At 35.4% G+C, this 9,126-nt stretch overlaps 1 pseudogene; it reads right to left on the bottom strand.

The window, feature by feature from the left end:
• LOC138169114 (cytochrome P450 2C31-like) overlaps positions 1–3,074 on the bottom strand; it is a 97,756-nt pseudogene extending 94,682 nt beyond the window's left edge.
• Between the last annotated feature and the right edge of the window lie 6,052 nt (positions 3,075–9,126).

Genomic DNA, 9,126 nt, shown 5'->3' with positions numbered 1-9,126 from the left:
TCTCTCTCTCTCTCTCTCTCTCTCTCTCTCTCTCTCTCTCTCTCTGTATACATACATATATATCAATAAATATCTATCTATAGAAATATTTATCAATATCTAACTATATCTATCTCTCTATGCATGTATGTATGTATCTATATATCTATCTGTAACCTTTCCCTCTTTCTTTCATCTCTTTGTAGTAGTGACCCTTTCCACGGTTTGGTGAATTTAGGGATATAACCCCCAACCATATGCTCATGTGTTTTGTTTTTCTCTTCTTGTCTATTTTTTTATCTTGCCTTGAAGAAAATTAAGGATTCTGATCAACATTAATAATTTATAATTGGAGTTATATCTTTCTATTCCTCTTACTTTTTCCAAGTCCAAATCCCGATCTGTTTTATTTTTTTAATAGCATTTTAATTCTGTTTTAGTTCCCACTTTAGAGAAAATGAAAAATTCTGTTGTCTTTCTCAACCCTGATTCAAAGGGAAGCCAAAAATCTTTTTGAAAGAATGCTGCCCATTTTTTACACTTTTTTGGTATGAATGTGACTGTAGCCACAAAATGTTGTGAAGGACAAAATAAGAAGGTGCTATCATTCATGGAAAAAGACAGCATTGAAACACTTTAATGGAACCTGGCCACATAATAGAACATTAAAAAAAAAAGATAAAACGATATTCTTGGAATCCTCCAAAGTTTGTTTTGCTTTAGGCTATCACCTCCCTCACTCTATTCTGTCTCTTTTATTCCCCCTCTCCTTTCCTATCCAGACTGTTTCTGTCTTGAAGTTAATGCATATCTACACCAAACTCTGTCCTTGCATGCTTGTGTGTGTGTTCAACTTTTCCTTATCAGTTTTAGACAAGAGTAAGTAAGGAGATGTCCTCTTTACTGACTCCTTCCTCCATGTTTTCATTCTTTTCTTATAGACACCTTTTATCCAAAGTAAGGTTTTTTTGTTTTATTTTTTTTTTGTATATTCCCTTTTTCCTCTACTACCTTTCTTAAAAGCAACAACACAACAGAGAAAATAAAATCTAGTTCTTGTGTTCCCTCTGTACAATGAAGACATTAGTATTTTAAAGATATACACATCTTTTTTCTCTTATTGAATATGAGTTCTTCATCATCATTAATTCTTTCCAATTGCTCAAATGTATTTACCTTTCTAGTATTTTTTTTCCTTCTAAGTGAGAATTGCCAAGTTTCTATTTATTCTTTACATATACATTCTTGAAAGTCCTCAATTTCATTAAAGATCCATTTATTCCCAAAAGAGCTTCAGAATAAGCTATTCTTGTCCATAATTCTTTGCCTTTTGCATTTTGGAACATAATTTTCCCAAGATTTTCTCTTCTTTACAGAAGTGCTACCAAGTCATATGTCATCCTGACTGTCATTCTTTGCTACTTAAACTTTTATTTTCTGAGTGCTTACAATATTTTCTATTTAACTTAGAGATTCAACATTTTTGTTATATTATTCCTAAGTGTTTTCAGTTTGAGAATTCTTTAAGGAAGTAATTCGTGTTTTTATTTCATTTTGACCTGTTTTCTATTTTTATCTTTTTCCTCTGGTTCTAATAAATCTGGGAAGATTTGTTCTGTGATTTCTTGAAATAGTGTTCAGATATTTTTTATGGTCATATTTTTCAGGGACCATAATGATTTTTCATCTAACCTCCTACTATTTTTCAAATTAGCCCTTTTTATGGTAGATAATACATGCTTCTATTTTTTCCATTCTTTTGATCATCATCATCACCATCTTATTATTATTATTATTATTCATTTTCTCCTCCTCTTCCTCTCCCCCCTCTTCCTCCTTCTCCTCCTCTTTCTTTTCCTCCTCCTCCTCCTCCTTCTATCTCATGGATCCTTTAATTTCTAATTTCTCTGTTCTATTGATCACAGTGTACATTAATTCAGGTAGACTTTTCACCATTCATTCTAAGATATTTATTCAACTCTCAGTTCTCATTTTATATCTGATTTGATTTATGAATAAGTTATATTCAAATTTTTGAGACTCAGCTGAAGTTTTTTGTGGAGTTACCCTCTCCTGGCTTTAATTTTTGGACTTTTTTTTTTTTAACTCCATAGTACTTTTTTCATTTTAGTTGTCTTTTTTTTCCTTAACTGATATTTTCAGTCTTCTTTCTTTCTTTTTTTTTTTTTAAGCAATTGGGGATAAGTAACTTGCTTAAGGTTACATGGCCAGTTATTTCTGAGTGTGGTGCTAAATATCTGAGTCCGGATTCAATCCCAGGTTATCCTGACTCTGGAGCCAGTGCTCTTACTCACTGAGCCACCTGGCTGCCCCTTCAGTCTCATTTCTAAGATGATAAGAGATTTTGTGGTAGGGTAAATCTCCAATACTCTTCGGTAAGTCTTACATTTTCCCCTTGCCTCTGTAGTATGAAGGCCCTGATGCTTCCAATATGTCTATGTTGTCTAGTATCAGACTCAGCTTTTTGCCTTAATACTTGATTTCTGTCAATTTTCTTATGTTTCCCTGATAGATAGTTCAAGTAGAGTTGTCTCTCTCACCTTCTCTTTGTGTTGATCTCAATCAAGAGTCACTTCTATCACTTGCTGTAGTCATCCTGGAGGGACGTTGTAGGTCCTGCTGGTGAGAGACATCCTACACATTGGTGCCTAGTGTCTGAGGTGACCGATTCTCTTGTGGCCCCCACTGCTCCAAGAAGTGTGCAGCAGGACTCTGGCTCTCTCCTCTTCTATTCTGATATACCATAGCTGGGATCGAGCTAGGTCATAACTGTTCTCACTCTGCTTTTGTTGTCTTCTATTATAAAAGATCACAGTGGCTTCCCCTGATCTCCAGGCTTACAATGCTTCTGCGTTTATGCAAGATTTCAAAAACTTCCCTGGTTTGGGATCTCTTCTAACCTCCATCAACTTGCAGATGTCTTTTTGTGTATTTATGGACTGAATAAAGGAGATCCCATCTGATTCTTTTTTTCTGTTTTCTTCACTCTTCTTTTGGGGGTCATTTTCAGAAATTTGTTGGAATTTGCATATGGGAAATTTGGACATCTCTGTCACTTTTCCAGAAGTTGCCATCGCCCCTTCACTTTACAGAAGAGGAAAATGAGCTTTGTGATTTGTCTAAGGTCATATGAATGATAGAGATAGGATTTAAATACCCATTCTCTGCTTCTAAATCCACTTGTTTCTCCCACTATACCACACTTAACATTACATCTTGGATCAATTTCTTTCAATTTAGTTTTTAAAGAACCAAAGCTCTTTTCTACCTCGTTATAGTATAGTGAGTAGTTTCTGAAAATGTTTCTTAATAAGAATGCTTCTAAGTGGAAGATGATATTTTTAAACCTGACTGCTAGTGACATAAGGAGGGTGGCTACAAGTCATTGGACATGTCCAATTATTCTTATGGTGGCAGTAACAGTAGCAAAATGCCATTGTGTTAACATAAGAAAGTTGTAATTAGGTGACCATGGTTGGCACAACCACTAGGAATTTAGCAGTGAAAGTGGGAACTGAAATGATTACTTTTTTCCTTTTCTTTTTGTTTGCAAATAATCTGCAAGCACATACTTTAATATTAACTGTAGACACTTTATAGTTAAAGGAACATATTTCTAAAGAATGATGATTTAGTATAAGATTCTTATGACAAATATGAATAATCCAACAAAAATGAGGAAAAATTCTAAATAAATACTTAAAATCTAACCTGTTTGATAAAAAAGAAAAGTAATAGCAAAACCAACTCTGCATCTCCTTCGGGTCTCTTTTTCTATCTGTGTACTTATCAAGCTTTGCTGCCAATATTTTTCAAGTTGTATTCAACATGTCTGTTGTTTATTCTAATTTTTCTTCACTCTGCTTTTTGAATTAAAAAAATAATTGTTTTATTGAAAATTTAGTATTGCACATGCACCATCTATTCATCTTCAGGAACCAAATTATATAAGTTGAATTAAGTAAAAATGAGTAAAATTCAATAATTTTTCTGTTTTGTATGTTTATTAAAACTCAATCTCTTCTCTCCCCACACCCCACACATATATGAGAGGAAGCAGTCCCTTATAACAAATATGTGTAGTTAAACAAAACAAAACAACACATTGGTCCAGTTGGAGTATATCCAGGTGATATACCTCATCTATCACTTCTTTCACAAAGGAAGGGAACAAGCATTTATTAAGGACCTACTCTGTGCCAAGTGCTGTACTATGTGCTTTTCAAATCATTTTTTTTCAATTCTCATAATAATTATGGGAGGTAGGTACTCTCATGCTTCCCTTTTTATAACTGGAGAAACTGAGGCAGATGTTAAGTGACTTAATCAGTGTCACACAGCTAGTGTCCAAGACCAGTTTTGACCTCAGGTCTTTCCTGATTTCATGCCCACTGCTCTATCCACTAAGCCACCTAGGAGAGGATGATCTGTTTCATATTTAATACTTTGAAATCTTATTGAGTTATTGCTTTGGTCAGAGATCTGAGGTCTTTCAGTCATACAATCCATCATATCTGGTGATGTTCTCCTTACAAATCATGATATATTTTAGCAGTAGAAATCAACAATGCAGACTGGGGGATGGGGTGGAATGGAGATCACCCAATCTTTCTTTCTGCCATCATCACTATTGAAAGAATAAATAGTTTACTTTGGGTCTTGGGCCAAAAGAAAATTTCAGCAACACATTATAATTTCTAATGTAGAAATTGTCAAAAAGTGGGATTTTGAAGAGAATTAAATATGTAGATAGAGATGGAGCAGGCTCTAAGGTTGTTTCTGGTGAAGATGACATACTTCTTAAAAGCAGAGATGTTGGCAAATCTCCAATATTTTGAACACAATCTTTGGTTCACCTCCTGTGGACAATTCACGTCAATGTTTTAACGAATAGCAGAGAAACGGTAAGTGTAATTTTTTTGTAGCTTTCTCATTTTCCATGGTCTTTTGGTTCCCCCACACACATTTTCATTCACTGCAAGGGACGGCTAATAATGATAGATTACTATGGAGATTTAGTCATTGTCATCGAGAGCAGCAGGTACTTTCCTCTTTCTACCTCTCCCCCTAAGTTATATTGCAGCTTATAGCTAAAGGTGCCAGTATTCCATTTCCCTTCATCACTAGAGTGCTACCTATTTGTTATAGGCTTTGTAGCATTTCCCCCATAACTCCTTAATCTTTTCAGGTTATGTGCTGTGGCACATTTTTTTTTTAACTTTGGCAGACATTGGTCCTTTTTCTCCTTTGCTTGAGATTCAGTATTCTATATTTATCTGCATTGATTTCTGGCATTTGCCATCTTTTAGCCCAGAGACTTAAGTGATCTAACTTCATCTACATCTGGCTGCATAGTTCTTTATTATTTACTATTCTTCTGACTTTATCATCACCACTCATGGTATCCTGCTATATATTCTTCCCTCTAAGTCAGGCTTGTACAACAAATCTTCCTGACTCTCTCCTAGCAACTTTCTCAGTTCCAGCCCTTCTCAGTGGACCCTGAGAGAGAAATGTCTAATTTATTGGCGTATATAGTTTTAAGGGACAAAATCTCTTCATTTTCAATTTTATCTAGAAGATGACCCTCTTAATGCATCATTTAGTGACATAACTTCTCAATGCCTTCAGACTATCCTTTAAGACTATAAATTAGATATGGAATGAATCAATGGAGAAAGTTTGACTTTTTCACCCTGATGGAATCACAAATTCAGATGAATGAATGGACAAACAATCTAGTCACCATAAGTAACCTGGGAAAACTTTCAAAATAGGAAATATTCATCTTTGCTAACTAGTAAGGAACAAAGAGAGACAAAACAAAACCCCACAAAATAAGTTTCTTAAATACTTCATTTGCACCTTTCATTAACTCTATCATGTCTTTATAACTTACCTTAGTTATATGGCTTTTGAAATTCAAGTTCAGGTATTTCTGATTCCAGAAATAAATACTTATTATGATTTTTAACAAGTAAGAAAATTTTCACCTGTTTTCCATGTAGGGACTCAGGGTTCAAAGCCCTAGGGGCTAATCCCCCAGAGAAAATGGTAGGTCACCCAGAGACTTGATCTTTTAGGTTCAATGTACTCTGTGTCTATAGCTTCTCAAAAGGGGAGGGAGAGAGAAGGAAGAAACATTTATGTAGCTCCTACTATGTACAGACAGGGGCTTGGGGCTTTCATGAATTTTATCTTATGTTTCCCTACAAAAGAATTCTGCAAGGTAGGTGTTAAAATTATTCCATTTCATTGCTTAAGAAAGTGAGACCCAGGTTGTATGACTTGGCCAGGGTTAGACAGCTAGTAAGTAATTGAGGTCAGATTTGACGTTGGGTCTTCTTAACTCCCTTAGCTTCTAACTCTCACCACTATTCCACCAGCTGCCTTTGAAAAACCATATATCATGAACCCCCACCAATGTGTTTTCTTTTATTACTCAGTCAGAATACAAAACTAACTCAAAGAAAAGGCATTTAGAGAAGGAATATAGCAAGAAAAGCAACAAGATAGTTTTTCAGTAAAACTGGTGCATGTTCAATCACACAGACCCACAATATGTGTGAGAAAAGTCAGGAAAGGTGGGGAACACATGTGGAGGGAAACACATTTGAGAAACTTGTATAGCCAGGAGATATAATGCTAGAGGGGCCACTGATGTATTCAGGTGATGTCATAGCACCACTCCCCTCTAGTGTACTTCCTTTTCTCCACCTGATACTGTTCAGCTGAATGCTATTTCCCTGAGTGTTATATGGATAGTCAAGGTGTTCAGATCTGAGTTCCAGCTTTCTGATGGCAATATGTTAATACCTGGCATAAGCTGGCCCGGACCCCAAACAAATTGGGATATTCAGAGATATTTTCTGGGTCTCCATATACCAGTGCCATGATCTTCACTTTCTTGATGACACTAATTACTTCTGAGCAAATTAATTCATTCTATGTAATCATACATGTATGATCACTGTCACTCAGTCAATAGAGTACTGGCCTTCCATAGTCTGGAAAGAATTGTTTCTTATAAGTCCTTCATAGAGAACAACTACAAGATAATGACCACTTGGTATCCATTGTTCAGCATGGCTTCACACTTCAGTCTTTATAGTAACTTCTTCAGGAAACCCTATGAGTCTAGGTAGACTGGCCCCACACAGCCTGATAAAGTCAATTAGTTCTATGCATCCTTATAAACTCATCTTAACTTCTCTTTTCTTTTGCTTCATCAGAAATAACCTCCTGACTTCCCCCTCTGAGATTTTTTTTAAGGATTCAACACCATGGTAACCTAGACCACAAATATAAATTTACTACATGAGTACCATAATCTTACACTTAAGTCTCTGTAGGAAATGTCAAACTTTTTTCAAAACAATTTTTAAAACAGTCATGTTAAATGCTTAAAGAAACAAATTGTGCCCCAAATAAGTATGCCATGTGAGATGCCTGTAATTGCTGTTTGACTTTTTAAAATTTAGATCCCAATTCACCTCTATGTTCTCAGCTTGAACATTCCTTGGGCACAGGACAACCTTTACCCTTCATAATACCCTCATTTTCCAGTATTGGTTGTGTGGTCATCAACCTACACTGAACCAAGTATAAATCTTGTTCTTCAGCATACCTGATATATATGGCCATTTACATACATTTGTAATAGACAAAAACTCTGTTGCTTTTCCTACTCTCTGATGGGCCTTTCATCAATCTCTCATGACCTCTGCTCTTCTGAACTCTGGCTTCCCTTATTTAAATGCTTCTGTCCACTGCTTCATTTTTCAGCAGCTTTTCTGTAGGCTTGAGTATAAGCATCCAGTGGCAATGATTTGCTTTACTTCTGTGCTTATTTTGAAAATCCATCCTGGAGATAGTCAACATTATGCTTTTCCAGATAAGACCATTCTGAAGCTGTGGGATTGTGCCCATATTTACTTGTTGCCACTGATCAGAATTTGGTAACTTTTAATTGAAGACTTTCAGTTCTTGTTTAGATATTATAATTTCACATACTTGGTCCACTCTGACCTCATCTATTTCCTGAAGTTTTGTTGTCCCCCCTTTTTATCAGTTTCTGTAACTGGATTGTAAAAAGAAGTTATTAAAAAAAAAACTTTTCCACCCAAATGGAAAATAAAATAGTAGACTGTGATTTTGTGTTGTGTCCTACCCTCCAAAACTTGTTTATTTGGTCTTTGCCAGCATTCTTCTCATATGATTTCAGGATTCAATGTTTGTGGTGTTTTTAACTCTAAATTAAGTTCCCAAACTACCCATTTAGCCCTTTTATATCATCTTTCTCTCTCTTTTTGTAACTCAGTGACACACCAATGCTGTAATAATTGAATTACACAAGTGGTCAAAACTTCCCATGGTTCTTCCTGAGGGCAACTTAGAATATTTCCTGAAAATAATTTTTTTTATAAGACCTATGGTTCAGGAGACACATGTCCAGTCCCATACTCTGACAAATGTATAGACCTTTCATCATTTATAGCTGCTCTTGGTCCATATAAAGGGCTATTACTCCTAGAGCAGTAATAATAACACATCTTCAAATACTTCTTTTGTGATTAGAGTTCTAATTTTATGTAGTATCTCTGGGCAAGTCACTTTACCTCTGCCTGGTTCCATGTCCTAAACTATCAAATGGCCATAATAATAGCATCCATCTCACAGGGTTGTTGGGAGGGTCAAATGAGATAATATTTCTAAAACAATAAAAAAGAGTGCTTAATACAGTGCCTACAAGTAGGCACTACATACATGCTTATCCCCTTCCTTTTCCTTTTCCTCTTCCTTTTTTCCTTCCATTCCTAATGCCTACTAATCAATTTCTAAGTACTGTTTACAATTCTTACTCTATTGGAAATTTTAAAATGATTTATTTATTCAAGCATACTAAAATATTGAAACAAGATCTGTGATTGTATTGATTTGGGTGTTTCCTCTAGTCATGCCAATGACAACCCATTCATGTCTCTCTTGTGGTCTGCCTTACTCTGGTTATTGATCTCTCTAGTAAATTTGGCTGGCTGCTGTTCAGCTGGATACTAATTGTCTAGACACATCATTTCTAAGATATTCTTCTATTCTGGAGACTGATATGCTGAGTGTGTACCTGGA

This window comes from Petaurus breviceps, unplaced genomic scaffold, assembly GCF_028583685.1.
Source record: "Petaurus breviceps papuanus isolate PSGF00001 unplaced genomic scaffold, PetGlider_PUasm1.0 126, whole genome shotgun sequence".
NCBI classification, from domain to species: Eukaryota; Metazoa; Chordata; class Mammalia; order Diprotodontia; family Petauridae; genus Petaurus; species Petaurus breviceps.
The sequence above is the reverse complement of the archived record's forward strand: the minus strand, read 5'-3'. Positions and strand labels throughout refer to the sequence as shown.